At 47.4% G+C, this 23,238-nt stretch overlaps 1 protein-coding gene and 1 non-coding gene across 5 annotated transcripts in view; one reads left to right on the forward strand and one right to left on the reverse strand.

Annotated features, from left to right (window-relative positions):
• The window catches only part of CDC7 (cell division cycle 7), a 310,273-nt gene that overhangs the window by 115,804 nt on the left and 171,231 nt on the right, over positions 1 to 23,238 (forward strand). The gene's annotated exons all lie outside the window — the stretch shown is intronic.
• LOC138565457 (small nucleolar RNA SNORA31) lies at positions 21,443 to 21,572 on the reverse strand. The gene has a single exon (XR_011301325.1). It is a non-coding gene; the product is annotated as a small nucleolar RNA SNORA31 (small nucleolar RNA).

The following is a 23,238-nucleotide window of genomic DNA, read 5'->3' on the forward strand; positions in this document are numbered from 1 at the left end:
TAAATATTCTGTAAACATAAGTGATATCTTTATGTACAATTTCATTTAGTGAAAAAATACATCAATCAAAAATAAATCTGGATAAAACATACAAGTTCTCAAACTGGTTTATCAGATAAATCAACCAAGAAAGTCAAAACAAATATGATAATACTTAGGTAAACTTGTCATCAAAAGATAAGAAAACTAATGGTGATGCACATACATATTTGTATATGTGTAATACGAACAAAAATACACTGGATGTCCAATAGTTGCAGATTCCCATTGATGTTTGTATTCAACAAATTGATGTTGTCTGGAGAAATAATTCTGCTATTGCACTACACGTTTCGGGATGTGTTCTCCCTTCGCCAGGTGTGGGGCATCCTGTCTCCCTGAAATATAACCTAGTAGAGAGAAGCTCTAGATATGAACACCCCTGTGCTGAGCTCGTTAATAGGTCCAATGTTCTGGATATATCTGTGCAAGGTCACAGGTTGGTAGAGGTGAACCCACACCTCTAGTAAAGAATTTGTAGACAGCCCTGGTTACCTTGCAATTTTCCTTATTTAGTGAATTTTATGCATAAAATGATTCTCGCGCTAGGTGCGGTATTTGCCAGTGAGAATTTTTTATTACTTGTTGTAGTGTGGACACATGTCTAGTGGTGGTCAGCCCACACGTTTCGACCCTGAGGAGTCCTTCTCAAGGCAGGCTTATTTGTAGAATGAGAGGGGGATGTTGACCCAGGATGTACCTCATAAAATCTCAGTATGTATGTTTGTCCCAGAATTGGGTCTGTCGTTTTTCAAGGCTGATGCTCGCATCGTGGACCATGTGTCTACAATACGGTTAATAGAAAATCTCACTGCCAGATACTGCACCTAGCGTGAGAAGCTTTTTAGTCATAAGATTCACTAAATACCGACAATTGCAAGGTAACCAGGACTGTCTACTGAAATATAACCTGTTTTGAATATGTTACTAACTAGTGAATTGATTTCAATGTATGGGGTTAAAAGGGAAAAGAATCATACTGACCTTTTATGGGAGTTGATGTAGAAAACTTCTTTAGAAATAAAAGAATTCAGTTTGGTCAAGGCATGTCCAACGAACTTCATAGGACAACTGTTGTTCAGAGTGCTTAAAATAAAAGAGAAACCCAAAATGTTCTATAGGCTCTGTAGTATATGCAATATCGTGATAGCCCTAACTGTTAATTACAACTTACTTGGAATTTGTATTCTCAAATGTCAGGCGCCAGGTAATGGCGGTGGGCAAATGAAAAGCCCAAAAATCCTTGAGGACCGAAATAATGTATCCTCTTGCATGAAATGACTGGAGATTGGATACATTTAGTATGTTGTTCAAAGAAGGGGGATCTGGTGTTCCCAGTCAAGAGGCAGGTCTGGAGGGCCTTCTGGAAGGACATGTGATCCTCTAAGAGACAGATGCTAAGTGGAATTGAGTTACAGAGTGTGGGAGCTTGGACAGAGAAGCATAATCCCCCTATTATAGTGGATTTGAAGGGATGGGTCACAAGCAGGAGTGCAGAGCCTTATCTCTGTTTTATATTGGGCTGGTAAGAGGGAGGTTTGTGTTGAAGGATTTCGGGGCTGGTCTTGTGGAAGGCACGGTGGGTGATGCACATGTCTTTGAAGGTGGCCCGTCGACCGACCAGTGGAGCACTTGAGGGCAGGTATGATGAGCTCTCTGGGGGCGAGGGCAAGGAGGACCCTAACTGCAGAGGTTTGGACATGTTGGTGTTTTCTGAGTTGATAAGCCAGGGAACCCAGGTAAAGGGAACTAGTGTAGTCTAGGCAGGAGAGAACGATAGCCACGATTGCTGTGGCTCTGTGAGAGTAGGACAGGGAAGGGAAGATGTGTCTGAGAATGCAGAGGTGTAGATGGCACGATATAAATACAGCGTTGATGTGGTGTGAAAATGTTAGATCGGAGTCAATAGTGCATCCCAGGTTCTTTACTGAGTTCGATGCACCACGAGGGGACCTAGGGAGGACAGCCAGGGGGTGGGTTGGGGGAAGAGTGCCGTCTTGCCGCAGATCATGATTTCTGTTTAACAAGGGTTAAGGAGGAGGTGGGTAGCTGTCATCCAATGGTCGATTTCTGAAAGGCATGAGACGGGGTTAGGGTGAGGGTAAGCTGAAGTCTTGGGGATCTTGAAGATCCGGGTGTCATCAGTGTAGTTGTAGCAGGTTAGGTCATGAGGGCGGATAAGAGCAGAGTGGGGGGGGCTCGGGTAGAGGTTGAATAGTAAGGGGGATAGGAAGGCCCCCTGTGGGACACCTTTTGTGATAGGACGGGGAGTGGAGGTATAGGGAGGGAGGAGGGGGGGCGTGGCCTGGAGCCGATGGCATACAGAGGCTGATCCGCCGAGCTCCGGCCGAGACGCCGTTTCTAGATCCTTTTCGCCGGCACAAGCGAAGCTGCAACCAGAGAAAACAATCACGGTGGTGGGGGAAGCTTGTTTAATCAGGAAATCGGACTCCCGTGGTGACACCAGCGGCCCCGGACCGCACTCCCCCCCCCCCCCCCTTTCCCCACCACCCCACAAGAATCCAAGATGGCGCTGCAGCCTCGGAGAAGAACTTCCACCTGTGGTCGCTGCTCGAGTGGGCGGTAGCGAGGAGTGGACCGGAGATCCCACATCGGGGGCGAGACCTCCCGTGCGGCATCAGACTGAAGCTAGCGCCAGACTCCTGAGCCCTTCACTGCGCGAAGACCGCCACAGCGAGACCTTTGCGCCATCCCCAGTCCGTGATACGCGGACGCCACCGGCGCCGTGAGCAGCCCGACGAAGGAGTACACGGTCCCAGGAGCCACATCCGACTCCTGCGCTGCAGCCACTCGGCGATGGGAGTGCGGGAGTGTGGACACAGCCGCACTTCTCCCCCCTGAATCACCCCGCGAGCCAGACACCAGGAGACGAGAACGCCAGCGCCACGGAAGAAGCAGCCGTTTAAGCCTCTACGACAGACCGCGAGTGCCCCCGCAGCATCCAAGAGAGGTACCCCAGCTCACCCCCAGCCCCCTGCTTTGAACTTATTGGGCACGGACCCCTGGGGAGCCCTTCTCAAAACCCTGCAAGTGGGGTGTCTAACCCCACCACCACCACCACTAATCCAATCGCGGAGTCACAGGGGCATCACTACCAGTAGCCCTCAAGATAGGGGGGAAGATAACGGCGCCAGAGGAGCAGCAGTTTTATGGGACTGTATGATTGAGACTGGGAGACCACGCAGAGCCACTGATAAACACTCCTAATCGCTCCCTACCATCAGCACTGAACTTGCAGGCCATAGTAACCTTGGGAACTCTACCTAAGGCCCCGCAGAAGGGACGTAAACTTCTACCCCCAACACCAACCCAGCTACAGAGCCCCAGATTCATCACTATTGTTACTCCAATATGGCCACCAGGAATAAAGCTAAAGCAGCCACCATGGACTCCTTTGTTTCTGCCAAGCCAAAAACCCCCACTCAGGCTAGATCTGGTGCCTCCGAAAACACCCAAACAAGTGAGGGGGAAGTCACAGATAACCACTCCCAAATATTGGATGCTATTGCTTCATTAAGGACCCACATAGACTCCAAAATAGATGAGTTTAAAATAGACATTCAACTCATTCGTCAGGACGCACGCAACTTGACGGAAAGGGTGACGATCATTGAGAACTCATCAGAAGAAGCGGCCTGGGCAGCCGCAACCCTACGGTCTGAGGTTGCCGAACTGAAGAGGAAACTAAACGTACTGGAAGAGAGGGCAGAGGAGGCTGAAAGTCGAGCTAGACGGGGCAACATTAGGATCCTGGGAGTTCCGGAGGGAAGCGAAGGCTCAAACACTACAACTTGCGTAGAAAACCTGTTACTGCAGGAGATTGGGGCCGGGAAGATGACACAGGGATTCGCGGTCGAAAGGGCCCACAGGTCCCTCCAGAAGCGCCCCCCACCTGGATTCGCATCCCCGACCAATTATTGCCAAAATACTAAACTTTCAAGATAGGGAAACTATTTTAAGACACTCCAGGGAAGAAGGCCCTATTGAACAAGGGGACTCCAAGATAACCATCTACCCAGACTACACCCAGAAAGTACATAGAGAGAAATTCTTTCGTACCGATCAAAGCAAGGCTCCGCCAACTAGACCTGAAGTACAGGTTGCTCTACCCTTCACGTCTGAAAGTTATTCATAAAGGACGAGCGATATTCCTAGAAAACCCAGAGGCCGCCAACATGTGGCTAGAAGACAATAATCTTGCCGATGGCAGAGACGCTCCACGGAACAAGGACTAAACTCCTCAGATTACTTAAACAGGACACATACAGCAGTGAAAGTTCACAGTAAATATAAGAAGCTGGATCCCAGAAGGTAATCCAATTTACAATATGCCATATAGAAACGGCCCTCGTTCGGCCTCTTTGCTGGGCCCCAGCCCCACCCCCAGCGAATAACCCGGTCGGGCCAGGTTACTGCCTGACCCAACTCGCGCCTGAATCCCGGATGGGTTTAGACGGCACGAGAGCGCTTGAGCTCCACGACGAAAAAGTAGTCGCTGGGCGCCCCAATTTGAGTTTTGTTATTTGTTCCAACAGTTACAGTCTTCAAATCAATGCTGCCGAAGAAACATGTGCTGGGTGCAAGAAACGATACAGGAAACAGGGAACCAGAGCATCCCTGCCTGCGGCCCCCTGATCACGGATCGTCGCCACACCAGGCCTCCGGGATGGAGCCTCCTGCCAGCCCCGAAACATCGACCCAATGGCGTCCCAACTTAACGTGATGATGTGGAATGTGAGGGGGATGGGCTCGTATCTCAGGCGGAACCGAATACAATCTTACCTCCGAAGTAAGAAAGTCTCAATTGCGATGTTACAAGAGACCCACCTCACAGAAGACGCCATGGCCAAACTAGCTGACCGATGGGATGGGACCGTGAGGGGATCCCCCTACTCCAAATACGCAAGGGGTGTGCTCACATGGGTAAACCCGAACGTCCCCTTCCAACTACAGGGATGCGAGTCTGATAAAGAAGGGCGATTTGTGATCATATGGGGCACTATTGAGCAGATTCCGATATGCTTAGTTAACTCATATTTCCCACACCATGGGATACCATCGCACCTCAGAACGATTAGTGCAAAGTTAGCACACCACCGAAGCAGAACTTTCATATGGGGTGGAGACTTCAATTGTGTTATGGATGTTGCTATGGACAGACCAATACCACCTCCCCAAACAAGGAACCCAGCAACATGCGCCCTGGCAGAAACACTAGAGCAACTCAACTTGGTGGACATATGGAGGGAACAACATCCCATTGATAAGGTCTATTCCTATTATTCAGCTCCACACAGAGTCCACACAAGAATTGATTACTTATTTATTGATGGAGAACAAATACCATTGGCAGAAACCTCAGTTTACTTAGGTAGATCGGTTTCCGACCATTCCCCACTGATCATGCAATGGCAGCTTAAAGGGCCCATACCCCCAATCCCCATGTGGAGGATGCCTGTCGCGACCCTCGAGGACCCAGAGTTCAGAGAGGACCTCGCTGAAAAACTAGAAGAATATATCGACATCAACAAGGGCTCGGTATCTTCCTGGAGCACGTTGTGGGAAGCCATGAAGGTGGTGGCTAGAGGTGAGATAATATCGAAAGCTGGTGGTACCCGCAGGAAACTAAAGGCATTCCTTGAGGCACAGGAACTGGAGATATCACGCCTGGAATCTACCTCCAACATCACTCCAGAGGTTGAACTGAAGCTGAAAGAGCTCCGCGAGAATTGCCAATACTCTTGGGGCAGATTAGAGAAATTCAACTACGCAACATACACTACCAGGTCCCACAAAGAATCGGACAAACCTGGTAGATTGTTGGCTTGGCTGTGCAGGAGAGAGCACCCCAAGCATCTTCCAACGGAGATCCTGGACGAGGAAGGGTCATCTCACAGGACACAGATAGAAATTAACGAGGCATTCGCTAAATTCTACTCCAAGTTGTATACCCACGATACACAAATTCCTAGATACACTGGAAGAGAGAGGCCTCCCCAAGTTAACCAATGAACAGAGAGACGAACTAGAGATGGAAATCGTGGCCGAAGATGTGAAAGGAGCAATCAGATCGCTCGCCACCAGCAAGGCCCCCCGGAAGTGACGGCCTTCCGTCTGAGTTCTATAAAACATATGAATCTACCCTCACCCCAATCCTACACAAAGTTTATCAAGATGCCTACGTAAATGGGGTCCTACCCAACACCATGAAGGAGACAATAATTATTCCCATGCTCAAGCCACACAAACCACCCACCGATTGTGACTCCTATCGCCCCCTGGCCATGCTAAATTACGACAGTAAGATTCTCACCTCCATACTAGCTGGTAGACGCGCCAGAGTGCTGGGGTCCATAATCCACGAAGACCAAAACGGTTTTGTTCCCAGACGCAACACCACAGCTAATCTGAGAAGGCGTCAACATATTATGGCAGAAACTTATGAGAATGATGAAGATCTAGCGGTACTTTCACTTGATGCCATCAAGACCTTCGACTCTATCTACTGGGAGTGGCTTATTGAGGTACTGAGAGGATTTGGGTTTGGCGAGGGCTTCATTAGATGGATCTCGGTACTATACAACACCCCAACGGCGAGAGTAAAGACAGGCAGAATTGTATCCGAATCTTGGAAAATACAGAGGGGCACAAGATAGGGATGCCCACTCTCGCCTATGTTATATATACTGGGCCTGGAGCCGATTGCCATATACTTCAGGCAACAATTTTTCGACGCTGGCATCAGGGTGGGCAATGTCTATAACATAATTTCGCTATACGCATATGATGTCCTTTTATACTTAAAAGACCCCAAGGCCAACGCACCAATCACACTAGAGGTACTAGACAACTACGCGAAATATTCTGGGATACAATTCAGCAGACATAAATCTTCAGCATTTCCCTTGGCCGGTCTGAGAGGCCTAGCAGAGACTGATCTCCCAGCAATAGGGATAAAGTGGCAACTTGACAAGTTCCGGTACCTAGGAATTAACGTGAGCCACACTCCGATGCTCACACACAAACGCAACACGGAAACTGCAATAACCGGCCTTCGCCGATCCATGAAATTCTGGTCCAAACTCCCACTGGCAATGGTAGGTAGAGCAGCGATTGTCAAGATGATAATTCTCCCCCGGTTCCTATATTTCTTTGTGAACATACGCTACTACGTTAGACCACCCTTCTTCAGAAAGCTAGAGGCACTCCTAAGGGACTTTCTGTGGGGACCTCACAGGCACAAACTGTCTTTGGCTACCCTATCCCTCCCACACAAGGAGGGAGGAATAAAACTTCCGGATCTTCAGCTGTACTACCTAGCGGCACAGCTCAGCCACATCACGAAGTGGCTCTCGGATGAATCGTCGGCCGAGCTGGGACTCCTGAGGCAATCTTCTACTAAATTAACACCCAAGGAAACCCTATGGAACCCTCTCCGACAATCCCCTGATGCCCCCTTGGTTGTTGAACTTGGTAGGCAGATATGGGCCAGAACCTGCTACATCAGGCAGGTGAAACACCCGTACTCCCCAGACAATCCCATTTTGGTCGACGTGTGCAAATCAGAGACAGACCTACCCACAGCAAGAAGATGGGAAGAAGCTGGTATCTACACATGGGGGGGGGGGATGTGTTTGAAGAGGGAGAATTTAGAGACTGAGATACTACAGGCCAATGGGGGGCTATCGAGTGGCCAGTTTCTCTGGTACCATCGCATTAAACGAACTGCCAAGAAACAGTGGAACAGCTGGCCAGAGGAACCCACCCCAGACCCGTTGCTACAGGAAATGCACGACCTTACGGATGGTTGGAGACCTATCTCCAGGCTCTACAACAGACTTACTGATAAACCCAATCCCAAAGGTGAGGCATTGAAGGCGAGATGGGAAGCAGATCTCGAAACCACGCTCACAGACAAGGAATGGGAGAGAGTATTAATATATCCCAAAAAAGTCTCAAGAAACTCCAGATTTGGACAGATTCAGCTGAACGTCCTTTACCGAACATATATGACTCCCCACAGGGTGGCCTCCTTCAACAAACGAGCCTCTCCAGCATGCCCATGGTTTGGGAACGACAGAGCGGATTTGATCCATATGTTCTGGACATGTACTAAAGCGATCGCACTGTGGTCCAAAGCCATACAGACCTGCACAGATGCTGGAATGGAAAGATATGAGTGGACTCCAGGGGAATGCTTATTGGGGACCTATCCTAGACCAAGCAAACTCAAGCATCTTGTAAAGCTGATGGACATTTCATGCATTCTAGCAAAAAGAACCATAGCTATGGCATGGAAGACGCCAGCCGGCCCCAGACACGAACACTGGTTGAGGGAAATGGAGAGATGGACAGCAGCCGAAACCAGGGCCTGACAAGATGGATCCAACTTCAGTGGAGATATGGCGAGTGGCACCTTAGACTCCTGGAAGGCCCTCCTGAGAGACATATGCTTCAGCGCAGATCACAACCCCCCTTGATAACCCCCAACACCTTGTTACATCTGATCCATTGCACTAACATTGAGAGGATGATCCCTGCTCGAGACCCTCCCAGCTTCCCGAGACATCCAAACTTTATTCCATAACACCCACCCGAGAGATATGCACCGTACCATATGAAGACTGTCGTTTTTGTTTTGTTCATTTGTTTGTATTTGTATGCACTTAATACAAAACACCAATAAAATACGTTATAAAAAAAATAGGGAGGGAGGAGGGTGATTTGAGATTGGTTAGCGAGGAAAGAAGAGAGCCATCCTAGTGCTGTGTCCCTGATGCCGAGTGAGTGGAGTCTGTCTGTGAGGATGCTGTGGTCGATGGTGTCAAAGGCTGCTGAGAGGTCAAGGAGGATAAGTGTGGCACAGCCTTTTGAGTCTGCGGTTCTGTTCAGGTAATCCCAAATGGAAACGAGGGATGATTCAGTTCTTCAGAGGGGATCTGAAACCAGACTGGGCAGAGTAGAGCAGGGAGCTGGTTTCAGCAAGGAGGCAGAGCTGGGAGTATGCTGTACGGTCAATGAGTTTGGCTATGAATCAGTTGTTGGAGATTGTTTGTTGCGCGTTTTAACTATGTTTTTTGGGATTGCGGGTGATTGTAGCATGTGATTTACAGATAGATGGAGTTAGTCCGGCAGTAATCCAGATTACAAGCCTAAATCTCTATAGGGATATGTGCAGATTTGAAGGATTTCTTAGGAACGTAATGGTGCCATGTTCAGAGGGCAATCTGAGTATGAATTACCCAAATGTGAGCACTAATGTGGTACTGAGGTTGGAGGGTATGGCTCCATGGTGGGGTTTGCACAAATAATGATCGGGTTCATTACCATGGCACAGCTGGGTTATTTAATAAAAAAAGGTAAAGGAATGAGCACTGCGCTTTCAGTTGGCAAAGTTTACAGGTAGGGTATAATGTTTTGTGTGGTGCTCTTGTAATGGGACAAGTATATTTAAAAAGGCATTCAACATAAGGAAAGTAAAATGCACCAGTTTGAGGTTTGGTTTTGTTGAGGAAAATTGGTGCGGTGTGCCCACTCGACCTAGATGTTGCTTTAAAATTGACAAATGGGAGCTATTATATGCAGTGCGAGCAACTGATAGAATAGACAGAATAGCTTAACCAAGGAGTGCAAATGCTTTCCAAATACAGGCTTTTAAAAAACATTATTTATTTACTATACTCGGTAAAAAATTAATGGTGTCGCTCGCTCTCTTGCTATGATACTTTTGGTTTAGTGTGTTTTCGATTTGGACTAGCTTCCTTTTTTAGTTTGGCCTATTAGCGGTCACTTTCGACCCCTAATCAGCCTAAACTATAGGGAGGAAGGGCATATGACGACGCACACACAGGAACGACACGTGAGGAGGGACACAGTGTATAGGTGGTGTTTGGTTTTGAGCCCACCCATTCCCTGCCCATGGCCATGGTAATCCCTATGGCTATTCCTGCCTCTGCCCGCCCAAAACTCCTCCTCCCTTTTCTTTGCTTGCAGTGCTGCTCAATGAGCACGTTGCCGCTATGTCCCCGGCCTGCCAGACTTGGTGCCGCAGCTTCGGAGTGCGGACCAGAAAAGAAAGCAGGAATTGCCGGAGACGAGACATGCACGAAGGCAGTGGGCTCCGCTACCGTCTCGGTGTGTACAGAACGCTCTCCATCCTCCAATATGAAAAAAACAGTCTCTCGAGGCTTGTTGAATTGGCTTTTCAGCCCCTGCACAGGGAAGGTATATGTTAAGGGATTCGGTATTGCCAGACAATGCACTGCTGCAGAGGTGGAAGTGCAGTTGGCTTCTTTCGGCACCCCTTTGTGACTGTCTTGTGTATGTTGCATTTCCCTGCGTTAGAGCCTCCCAAGTTTGGATATGTTTTTGCACACGTTTGATGAACGGAATGCATTTCTTTCCCGAGTTATGCACGAATAACGTCAAATTAAAGCAGCAGATAACCAATTCCTTTCAAGTACCTGCTTTCCAGTGCAGTTTTAAAATCCATGTGAGTTGCTTTTTGATAACTGTTATAACAACCTGACTGTTTTGTGGGTGTTGCAGTACGATGGCAGCGTCAACCCTCTTCAAAGTCATACTGGTGCTATTGTTTAATGGGGGCCTGGCAGGCGCCTGCCACCTGTGTCTTTAAAATGTGTGGCCGGCCCAGGTAAAACAAATGTAGAATTCCTCTTGTTTTTGTTATTTTATATAGCCCCACCTCCTTGCTGCTTTTTAGCACTTTGACGGTGTATCCTTCAGCAGTGCAAGAAGATTAAGACAGCTGTAGTAAACCGAGCAATTTGCAGGCTCTCTTATATAATGAGGGGAAATATTCGGGGGCAATGAATGCCCCAAACAACTTTTAAAGGCTGGACTGTGCAAGCGAAAGTGTGCAATTCTCCCGAGTCACACTTGCGATTGATTCAAGCTGACATTCAGAGCTTTCATCAAAAAGGCGTTCTGGGGTTCTGTCATGTATGTTGTGCCATATCGATGCTGATAGATATTCCAATGAGGTCTTGCGACCTCGAGGCCGCTTTCCGTTCAGCAGCCCGATTGATAGAGTCGACAATTCAATGACATCATCCGATTTTGGTTGCACTCCATCGACTGCCCTTACAATCCAGGGTGCAAAACGTTGTTTACATCAGCCTCTTTAGGTTTGCTCCACAACTACAAAGACGTGGCCAGTCACTCGGTTCCCGAAGCTGCTAGTAGCTCGTTCTCTCCGCACCTATGGCCATCAAAACACAGACTCGTAGCGCCCTGTATTGGAATTGCCTGCCTACCGCTTTGAGATTCGATCTTCAATCCTGGCTATTTCAAATGAGACCTAGTTCTACCTGTTTGCTTTATTCTCCCCATCTTGTACCTAAATTATGTGTTGTGCTCGGCATGCCTTGGGGCCAAGGTTCTTGCTTATGAAAAATAAATACAAATTCAGTCCCGCGTGAACTTCTCGTTTCATGTATCTAGGCTAGGCGAGTGTCTATTTGGTGATTGTTTCTGTTTTTACCTTGTTTTGAACGCAGTAATGTACAAGTTCAAAGTTTTTGTCCAAGTGATGTGTAGCCTTCTACCTTTTTTGTGCCTCTCAGCACATGTGTTATGTTCGGTGGAAGCCACTCCTGGCTCACGGATCCCTTGTGCTTACCTGTTTGTCCTTTTTAGTTTGGACTATAAGCTGAAATTATTGCATTTGAGTACAGATAGGAAAAAATGGCATATGAGAGAGGGCACAAAGCTTGTAGGTGGTGTTTGGCTATTTGCCCACCCATTGACTGCCGAAGGCCATAGATTCTAATTCCAATAGCCATTCCCACCCAGTTCCTGTCCCTCTGCGCCCTAAACGTCTCCTCATGGGAACTCTTTGAGCTTGCTTTATTGAAGCCTTGTCATCAAACTTTGCGCTAAAAATGCCTGCCAGGATTTGTCTTCTGAGAGTTAATGACTTAATTGGGGTCGTGAACCTGCTACTGGTGTAATAAACATGTCTTTACCAGGTTTGCCTTGAGCCACTCGATTTTATAAGCACTATCCCTGTCCTTCAAAGAAGCCCTGTTAAAACCAAGCATTGGCAAAGCCAACCGTTTTGGCTTCTTTATAAGTATTAGGCATTTGCCAGGCACTTCTATTAAGTGCCCAGGTACTTGCTCCATTTTGCACCTGCAACCATCATTGGCCAGTTAATACCACTATGGCTGTGCCTAGCTTGTGCCTTTCCCATGCCTACACAAAAGCCCTAACTGTTGGCATTGCCACTGCTTGTTTATTTATTCATTTGGGATCGTGCTAAATCTTCTTTTATGGGGTCATTAAGTATTGCCTCCTTTGGCTATGTAATTTATCACTTTACTATCTTTCTCACTTTTGATAAAATGTATGTACTATGAATTTGTCTGGGTATTTTTATGTATGCCATTGCTCTCTTCCCGTTCTCATTTTGTAAATTGCACTTATATGTAATATTATGCGATGGCATGTATCTTTATGGCTGTTTGTACTTTGGTACTACTTTTGCAAATTTGTCCATTTTGCTTGGCACTTGTCTATAGTAAGCTGTTCATACGAGATATCTGACAGCAGATTCTGTGGTATTTTAGCTGTAGACCAATACACCAGCAATGACCATTACACTGGGTTCATCAGTATTCTGACTTGTAATCCTGAAGTTCTTATATAGCAGTAGCTACAGTTCTCAAACAATCTCCAAGAGGCACTAACCCTTTGTCAATTTGGCTTGTATTTGTATTTCTTTCAGTAAACTGCCCAACCTTTGCCCCATTTGTTCTACCTGGAACCTCTGCATGTGGCTATGAAGGTATGGCACATTGATGAGCAATTCCGCTCCCCTCTTCGCCTTAGTGTCCAAAGCATTCATTTTTTGCACATCCCACCTTGAGCTCTGTCAATCATGGCATCTGGTGGGGCATTTCTCAGCTTTATCGCCCACCATGCAGATTCTGCACAATCTCAAGCCCATTGTGCATCCAACAACTGATTAGACCTAGTACAGGCAAAATGTTAGGTTTGTTCCTTATGGTGCATCAGTCGGTTGCCTATTTTCATATCCACTGTAGACGTCAATCTTTCAAACTGATACTTGCATGCATACTAGCTCAAACATCTTCCTTACCTCTCATCAAGTCTCATTCAGTTTCAATCTTCTTAGTTTCCCTGCCCACTCTCCTTCACGCTTCCTCCATTGTGCTTTCTTTTACTCTTCGGCAGACCAGGATCTGGATTACCCTGGTGGTGGCACAATATGCCATTTTTTTAATACATTCTTCAGTGCTGTTAGACCACTACAATGGTGACTGACACAGTATACAAAATCTGCCAACATAAGAGATACATATTTGTATTCTGCGTACAACGACCTATACAATAAATAACATAACTTATTAACAATATTATTTCATAAACATACTAGTGAGTACTACTAATTTGCTCCACTATAAACTCAGAAGACCCTTTTTAAACAAAAACATTATTTTTAACAATGCTTAGTGACGAGATTCAACACATTGTTTCCACACTGCATTACACATGTCGGACAAACACATTATACGGGAGTAGCTCGACCCTGGACTCCGAAACAATCAGTCCTAAGTGACACATGGACATTACTCTAGTTTGGCATTTTCCAGTGGCAGCAATTTAAAAAGCAGGGAAAGAACTGCCTTACTCGTTTACAGTAAGAGTTTGGGTAGTTAAGGTGATGCTTTTCTTGTCCTATTGGGAGGGAGAAAGGGAGGTAGGGAGAGAGTGAATACATTATAATGGAGACAAAGATGCACAGCAGGAAGTTCATACACGCTGATACGGAGCTGAAACACTAAATGACTGCTGGAAAGCTATACATTCTTATTTGCCAGGGTTAAAATGCAATGAGGTGATAACCCGTCTGTATGCCCCTAGGGAAGTCAAAGCCAGGAGGATCCCCGCAAACGCAGCTTGTAATGAGTGCTGCAAAGAGCACGTTTTAAGTCCCAGAATGAAAGGAAAATATTGCTGTATTATGAAACTTTTAACAGGCAAATGGGGGCAGTTGCTTGGGCCGAGCCTGAGGCCCTTTTAATGTGAAAAGTGTTGAAAGGCACGTCCTGGCACACAGATAACTACCCGGCCGGTAGTGGACCCTCCTGAGAACTGTCATCTGCTTTCGTGAGGGTATGCCCCTTAAAAGCGGCCTCCTCCTCTTTCAGAGCCTAAGCCTCTGGCTGAGGATGAGATTTTTGGCAAGTTTCAGATGCTCAGGCATTCTGTCCCTATGAGGACGTATTTCAAGCATCTGTTAAGGGAAATGTACCCTGAGCCTCCTGTTCCACCCCTGGCACCGGCTGTTTTGATTCAGGTTCCAGTGGTGCCACTCCATCTGCCGCTTCCCCTCCTCATCTCTTCCTCCTCTGTCCTGTTGTCTCTTATAGAGAAGACACTGGTGGACAGGGGCGATACTTTAAAACCTGAAGGGGTAGGCATGGGGGACCAGTCTTCTGTTCCCACCTCGTTGGATGAGCTTCAAGCGGATCAGGACAGGATGAGCAGCCCCGCTCGGTGAGAGTATTTCATGACCGGGAGGGGCTTGTGTAGCTCTGTTACTAGGAATTCCCCTGAGGTGCCCCAAGGGCCTAATATGCGCACCAGAGTGTTCTCTGAGGGTTCCTCCAGAGGACCTGCCAAAACCGGACTTTGGTCCAAGGTTCACCATTTGGGTGCTATGGTTCAGCCCAGTTAGTCTGTGACTCTGGATTCCGGGGTTCGCACTGAGGTCTCAGTTTCTGGAGCTTTTCACACCGAGCCACGGCTCGAGGCCCCTCTTGGGGGAGCTATTCGTCCTGGGTTAAAACCCGAGGTTCCTCTTCTTGGGGCTAAATCCAGTACCAACAGTCGAGGGATCCTCTGAGGGTCATGCCGGTAGGGTACGTTCCTCAACCGTCCCACGCTCATGGTTGTGTTACCGGTTCTGTCAAGGGGGCAAAGAAAGGCGGTCAAGCACCACAGGCATTCCAGTACCGGCTCTGCCGAGATTCCTCCACTGGAGGCTAATTCTGGGACAGCTCCTTAGCTGTCCAGTAAACATCCTAGATCTGCCAGCACTGGCTCGGCCGAGGATCCATGTTTCAAGGCTAAAGTATTACTTAAGTCCCCTGATTCCCATAAGGTGACAGTTGCCTCACTTTCTCCAATTATGCATTTCTCCTCAGGTGTTGACAAAATGGTGGCCCAAATTTTTTGTTCCACGGCTGCCATTTTTGGATACCTCCCCATTTTTCTCTCGGCCATCAGCCTCCTCTACAGGGACAGGTAGTCTCCCTGCCGACAAATTATCCAAATGATATTTTTTGTCGGTAGCACAAGACTCTGGTGGGAGGACGAATCTCGTCTCATCTGGAGGCTTGGCAGACCATCACCGAAGACCGGTGGGTTTGTCCATCGCTCAGGCGGGCTTTCGCTTGCCCTTTTCCCATACCCCACCCTTCAAACCTCCTTTCCCCCAGAGCCGACAAACAGGAACTTCTAGACCTCAGAGTGGTGGAACCTGTTCCCCTCAGGGAGCAAGGGGGTCTATTACGTCTGTCTGCTTCACAGTTCCCATACCCAACCAGGCTGGCCTGTGCACTATCCTCGATCTTTCCCAGTTCATTCTATCTCTTCCCCATGAAAAATTCAAGATGATCACTCCCTGCCAAATAAAGTCCTCTTCAAAACGCCGATTGGCTCAGTGTGGTGGACCTCCAGGATGCATACATGCACATTCGGATTTGGACCTCCCATGGGAAATATCTGCGGTTCTCCGTGGGAGCAAAACACTTTCAGATTCAAGTACTCCTTTTGGTCACAGCTCAGCGAGACGCACCGGAGACTCCTCTGAGGGCCCTGCAGCAGGTCTGCCATAACCAGATCTTCTTCCGAGGTTCCCTGTTTGGGGCCAAGGTTGAGCCCAGTTCTGCTGTGGTTCTGGATACCATCTGGAGCTAACTGTACCAAGTCTTGGCTCGAGGCCCCTCTCGGGGTGGCTATATGGACTATGGGCTAAATCGGACACCAACAGAATTGAGGGCCCTCATCGAGGGCCTTGATTGTAAGGTATATCCCTCAGCCTTTCCATGCGCACGTTCTGTTGAGTAGGGCAAAAGAAGGTGGTCATGCACCATAGGCCTTCCGGTACCAGCTCTGCCGAGGATCCTCCACTAGAGGCTAATTCTGGGGCAGTCTTTAACGTGTCCAGTAAACGCCCTAGATCTGCCAGTACCGGCTCTGCTGAGGTTCCTTGTTTCAAGGCTAAGGTGGCACACAAGGCACCAGACTCACCTGAGGAGACTATTGCCTCACTTGCTCCTGTGACGCAGTTCACCCCAGGTGTTGTCAAAATGATGGCCCAACTTCTGCGCACCATGGCGGCCGTTTTGAATACCTCCCTTACAGCAACAGTGTAGTTTGTGTTTGCACTGTCAATTCGGTGGCTATGTTTTACACCAGCAAGCAGTGCGGTGCCAAGTCTCCTCTCCTTGTAGATCTTGCCATATAAATTTGGACTGGGCCATCCAGCACATTGTTTGGCTCCAGGCTGTACACATCCTGGGTCACCTCAATGTGGCCGCAGATGCACTAAATCGCCAGTCGGCATCTGAGTGGGAGATGAACAACAATGTCCTCTCTAACATTTTCTGTCAATGGGAAACTCCAGAGGTGGACCTCTTTGCAGCTTCTTTAAACAAGAAACTGCCTTTTTATGCGTCCAGGGGCGGGTTTAGAGCGTCCTCCATGGGAGACGCCCTCGAGATCCTGTGGGACAACATGTAAGCTTATGCTTTCTCTTCATTGCCTCTTATCCATTGGTTGCTCTCTGTCATGATGCCTACCTCCGGGGACCCAGACCACGTCCAGCAACCCCGGAAGCAGGCATCAAGTTATCTTAAGCAAGCCCAACAACCCCTGCTAGGGGCTATTTGGGTCCAGTCCTGGCGCCTATGGCGCCAGGCTCATATGGAGAGTCAGTCCTGGAGCCATAGGCGCCAGGCTCATAGATTAAAACTTACCTGATGCAGACCATGCTGCAAGAGCTCCAAGCCAAAAGAGGCTTGAAAGGGACTACTTTACTTGGGGACTTTTTTTACTCGGGCGGGGCTGGGGAGGAATACTTACCTGGGACTACTTTGGAGGCTATTTAAACCACGCCCGAAGAGCAGCACACGCTTTGCGTTATTCTGCATCCAGCAGTGTAACGCTCACCGTGCCTGTAAGTCTGCATCCAGTCTTCTGTCACGCCCGCCTCGAGTTTGGAGCTCCTAGAAAAAGGGAGAAAGAAGGAGAAAAGGTTAGAACAAGAGCAATAACTTTAATCCTTACCTGAATACCCGATCCATCGCGCCTTCGAGCTGGAAGAAAGAAGTTATTTTATGCGTGTCGCCTCGCCTGCTGCAGCGCCGCGCTGAACTCACCGGCCTTCGCAGCATCTTCACAATCCACTGCATCCTCCTGCATGTTCCCGCCGCACTCCGGCACCTAAGGAGAAGACAAGAACAGCAAGGTGAGCTAAGGGAATACACAGAGGAATATTAGTTACCCCTCCCATAGACTTACCTGATTTTAACACTGGGGGTACTATTCCTCTTCACGGTTCGGCGTAGCTTCCAGTGCATCTTTGCCGACCCCGGCCCCTAAGGGGAAACAAAAGGACAGCAAGGTGAAACAAAGGGACTAACAAGGGGAACCCTCCTCATCACAATAGACTTACCTGATTTTAATGCCGGAGGTATTATTCCCCAAGACTTCATACTTTCTCTCAGCGCCTGAATAAGGGAGAAAGCAACAGGTTACATATTGACATTATTTTATCGAACTGTGTTGGAAAATACAAAACCTTACCAGAATACTACCGGTTGCCACGGGGAACTCTTCTTTAGGGTCAAGCTGCAACCTGCAAGGAATAGGACAAGAGTGAAAGTCAGGCATTTGAACTCTTACGAACTTTATACTTACGGCGTCTTGCCTGGAATCTCGGAGTCAATATTGTTCTGGAACTCACCAATTCCTTCGAGCCAGTGAAGCAACTGGTTATCAACACGCCCCTGCGCTCAATGCAGGATGGGAGAGCTCATCTTTTCAAACCATCAGGTGAGACTATAAGAGGGGACATCGAAGGCGATCTGTGGGGAGAACAGCGGGGGCGGGGGGGATTTACGCTCAACTCCACAGGTGGCTAATTCCCTTTCTCCATTTGCAGAAGAATATTCCTACGGGCCAAGCAAACGAAGCTAGGTGGGCCAGTCCAGTCTGTCATCTCGTCCCTACGCGTCACATTGGTGGAGGCCGCAGCTGTTCAGTTCCGATCGACGCCTCTGTGGGAGCCAGGTGAGCCTAAAACTCTCTCTGAAAGCTCAGGAGCACATCGAACTGCACTCTCCTGTTCAAGGCTCCTTGGTGGCCAGTCAGATTCTGGTTTTCAGAGCTACAGCATCGATCAGTACCTCCCGAACAGATTGATGCAGATTCCCGACCTGCTTCACCAGAGCATTCGCCAGATGTGGCACCCCGCCCCTCAATTGTTCAGCTTGGGGGTCTGGGGCCCTGAGTTCAGATCGTTAACACAGTTCGATCTGTCAGAGTACAATGTGCGCATTATCCAAGCGGCCAGGAAGCCCTCTACAAGAGCTTAGTACAGGAGCAAATGACTCAGTTTTTCCATTGGTGTGTAGCTAAACGGCTCAATCCCAGGCAAGCTTCGGTTGACACTGTTCTATCTTTTGTCTCTCATCTGGCCGTTTCTGGCATCCAAGTTCTGTTATGCAGAACTTACTTATCCGCTATTGAGGCCTATCTGTCCACAGACAGCTGTTCCTTTTCATTGACTAATCCAGTCATCAAAGACATTTTGCGGTTCTCTTCATCTTTTCCCGCCGGGGCGTTATGCTATAAGCCATTGCCACTATCGATCTTAAGTGACTTTCTTGGAAGGTTGCCTTCTGATCGCAATAACATCGGCAAGTCGAGTAAGTGAGCTTCAAGCTCTTTCCGTGAAGCATCCGTTCCTCACTTTCCAGGGGGATGAGGTTGTGCTTCGCTCTCATCCTTTCTTCCTGCCTAAGGTGGTTGCCGATTTTCATTTGAACCAATCTGTCTTCTTTCCTGTCACATTCGGAGACCTGAAGAGAAAACCAGCTTCCAAAGCAGCGATTCCCCGCTGGATTGCCTCATGTGTTTCAGTAGCCTAAACCATTCAAGGCCTTCATTCCCCGAAGAGTATCCATGCACATCTAGTCTATGGCAAAGCGACTGCTGTTTCCTGCCAAAGTATGTCCCTTGGGTGACCATCTCCAAGGCGGCTTCGTGGGCCTCCCCATCGGCTTTACCTGAGCTCCAAGGCTGATGCCCAATTTGGCAGGCTGTTCTTGGGAACTTATTCCTGTAAAGTGGTTTTCTATCCACCCGTACTACCTATGGTGTGTGCTTGGGAATCTCCCACAAGTATGGAGGAAAGGGGACGGGACGTAGGAGTATAACAGTTACTCACCGTAGTGACTACCTTACTCCTAGTCCATAGTCCCCTTTCCTCCATACGCCTGCCCGCGGTCCCTTCTAATAAGTATCCTCTATTATTGCTTAAATGGTCTCATACCTGGCGATGGAAAAGGACTGAAGGGTGATGCGCAGGGCGGATCTCAGGAGGGCGGGGTTACGGCCACGTGCGGTACCCCGCGTAAAAATAAAAGGACACAAATTACATTTTCTGATGCTTTTTGACAAAAGTGCTCTGGTCCCGTCCCGAAGGACAGAATGTCCCACAAGTATGGAGGAAAGGGGGACTATGGACTTAGGAGTAAGGTAGTCACTATGGTGAGTGACTTTGTTAAAATAGTCGCTTGATGCTTTTCACATGTGCAGCAGGCACAGTTGGGGTTGCTCGGACACAAAAGGTTTGTGCCTAGAGTCCCCATAAAGCCAAGGCCCTGGGAGCCCACGAGCCGTTCACCCACTACCACCTTTCTAATTCCTCTCGGCTGCTTCTTTGTGACCACATCAGCCCCGATATCCCCCGGTCCGGCTTAGACCACATTGCACACGCCACCTCCCACAAAGCACCCAGCAGCAGCAGCGTCTTGTTAAAACAACTCCGGACACAATATTGTGCAATAGTTCCCTGCCCAGCTTCCCGTCTTGAAGCAGATTTAGTTGGCAACCAGTATATATGGTTAAGGCAAAACTGGGGGCTTTTGTCTTTAAACTGGTTTGCTCAGCGACTCCTCCATTGATAGTTGCCTTGTTTTGTTCTGGTGTGTTCTTGTCGCGTCTCAAGAGTATAACGGCGAAAAGCCAAATACCGCTCCTTGAAATAGGTCTAGTAATACTCATTGAGAACAAGCGCCATTATTTATTCACCATTATTTATTCAATTGATAATGTGTGCCCTTTAGATGACGGGTGTTTCGGCAATCCGCATTTCTCAAATCAGGGCATATTTCTTTTTCTAACCATGTTAAACATAAGCATTATTTCCATATAATAGTAAATTAAAGTACATTTAGTTGAAAGCATACATAAAATGCATTCAAAATAAAAATAAAAAACATTACAGACAATTCGGTTGGGGATCAGGGAGGAGTGGAGGAAGTTTTGGAGAGAAAACAATATAAATACAATTAGGTGAGTAATTCAAACAGAAAATCTAAATATTCTTTATAAAGCCTTCAAGATTATCCATATTCATTGAGTTCTGTCTATCTATTGATTGCTTCAAAATACCAAAGTTCAAAGTACCAAAGTTTGTGGTTTCCGCAGGTTGAGACAGCTTGTTTAAACATTAAAGAGTCGTGTACTATTCATTTTAGCATTGGGGATTTGTAAAACACCTTGCCATCATTCCTGGGTGGTCTCACTAATACTTTCGTATTATCCCCAACCGAATTGTCCGTCATGTTTGCTATTTTGATTTTGAATACATTTTATGTATGCTTTCCACTAAATGTACTTTAATTTACTGTTACTATATGGAAATAATGCTTATGTTTAACACAGATGAAAAAAGAAATATGCCCTGATTTGAGAAAGGCGAATAGCCGAAACACGTGTCATCTGAATAAATAATGGTGATGTCACCATCTTGGCGCTTGTTCTCATTGAGTATTACTAGACCAGCCTGTATACATACTTGATGATTTTGAAGGTCGATAAAATACATCTGACTTTCTGTGCAGCCCTGGTCATGAATGGATTCACTCATTCAGGCTTGTTTTCTTCAGTTATAGCCTTGATCCTTCAAAAGGATATGTTAGGTATTTGCGTGACTTGTTCTGAGATTACAATTTAAAAAAATAAATAAATGGCTGATGCACAGAACTACAGAAACTTTGATTAGCATAAAATAGCGGGCTCAATCAGTGGTCCCTTTTGGGCATGTATTCCTTTATTCAATCATTATTGCAGCAAATCGAGCAGGTCGAAAGCACAAGGAAGTTAATTTTGCATCTCAGTGCAAACCTAAAAGAAACAGTGAATAGCTTCATGTCTATCAACAGATGCATTGCCTGAAACATATTGCTCCGGACCTATCAATCCCTCAGTGCTCTGTCGGAATACCCAGCGTTACCTTTAAAAGCCATTACGGCGAAAAAAGGATAGGTCACCCCTCTACAGGCAATGTAGTATAAACAAAAAATGATAGAAAAGAGGTTTTTAAGGGATCCGTCCCACAAATAAATTCGAGCAGACTACCAGAGGCTGGTCCCTTCATGCTAGTATAGTAACTAGCTGTGCTCAGAATGGTAGCTTCATGCAGCAGCACCATGCGGGCGACACAAGACTGCATGTGCTCTGTAGACGATGCTCACCCGACAATAAAACATCGACGCTGGACTGCCACTTAAGCTTTCATGATCTTTGAACGACTCCTTTGTAAATCCAGTTTCTTTAAGTTTGTGGTTCAATACTAGGTTGACTACGCTGAGTGAGTACCTCTGGGAACATTAACCACATGCAAATCCAGCAAAGAACCATCCAGCTGCAGAGATCAGGATCCAAGCCCGTTCGCCGTGATCAGGAGACGGCTGCTGAATAGAGGAGCCAGCTCCAGCCAGGGCACAGTCCAACCTATCTAAAGGCTGTCAGGCAGGCAGCTCCTGACGCTATAGAGTTGCACACAGCGTGCAGCTCCTGGGGCTGCAGCTCTCCACTGTGGTCTCCGGTGTTGGCCTCCCACTCTGTCAACCGAAACCATCAGCCCAGTGCAGGGCTTAACTTACAGAAATATTTCAAGAAAGGCTCATTGCCATCCTCCTTTTGTGCAAAGTGCGGTGAAGACTCCTCTCCTACCACTGCGCTCTGTCCTGCGCACAAGGGAAAAATGGCACGAAAAAGGCAGGCCAAAGCTTGACCAGCAGCAGCGGGGTTGGCGAGGAGAAAGAGCGTGTCCGTCTCCGTCTTGCAAACGGATCACTCTGCTGCCTCAAGTAACACAGACACGTGACATGTGACAGTACTCCAGATTCAGGCAAACAATGTTAAACAAGCCAATTCTGTATTACCTCCTCGTAGTACAATAGAAATGTACACTTAGTGTGTCGGAAATTGTATTGCAAAGCATTTACTGTTGTCATGCGGATCACGAACAGTGCTTCTTGGAAACCTTCTTCACTGTAGCAATGATGTTGGCAATATTTTGGCTAATGCCAAAAAGCACCAAAACAAATGAGACTTTTTCCGACATGGCACGGAAACAGACAAAAGAAGGAGCAAAAAGCAAAAATCTGCAGCTCCTCAAGAAGAATCTGTGGAACAATGTCAGCATTTAAACCACTCATTTATCGATATTGATAATCATTCTTTACTGCAGCTTTGATATTCCCTGCGACGTCGCACAGAAACAGTAAGCGCCGTAAATTTAAGATGGTTGCAAGACTTGGAGTTCCAATCTGAAGAACTGCAAAAGAAATGTACCTGTGATTGGCATGCAGCAGCGCCTATCGGAGAGTCCAAATATGTGCTATGAATCCGATGCACATAATGAAGATGATCGACCCACTGTATTATCCACAGACTGTGCGTCCGCTAGCAATGCAGGAGATCCCTGATTGGAGTGTAACTGGAGGTGTTTTACAATTAGCAGTAAAAATATTATTTAAATTGGGTGGTAGAATACACAAAGAAATGGAGTGGCAGGGGGAAGCCATAGTTAAACCTGCAAAATAAAAC

The sequence above is a fragment of the Ambystoma mexicanum genome, chromosome 1q (genome assembly GCF_040938575.1).
Source record: "Ambystoma mexicanum isolate Mex_15411 chromosome 1q, UKY_AmexF1_1, whole genome shotgun sequence".
Taxonomy (NCBI): Eukaryota; Metazoa; Chordata; class Amphibia; order Caudata; family Ambystomatidae; genus Ambystoma; species Ambystoma mexicanum.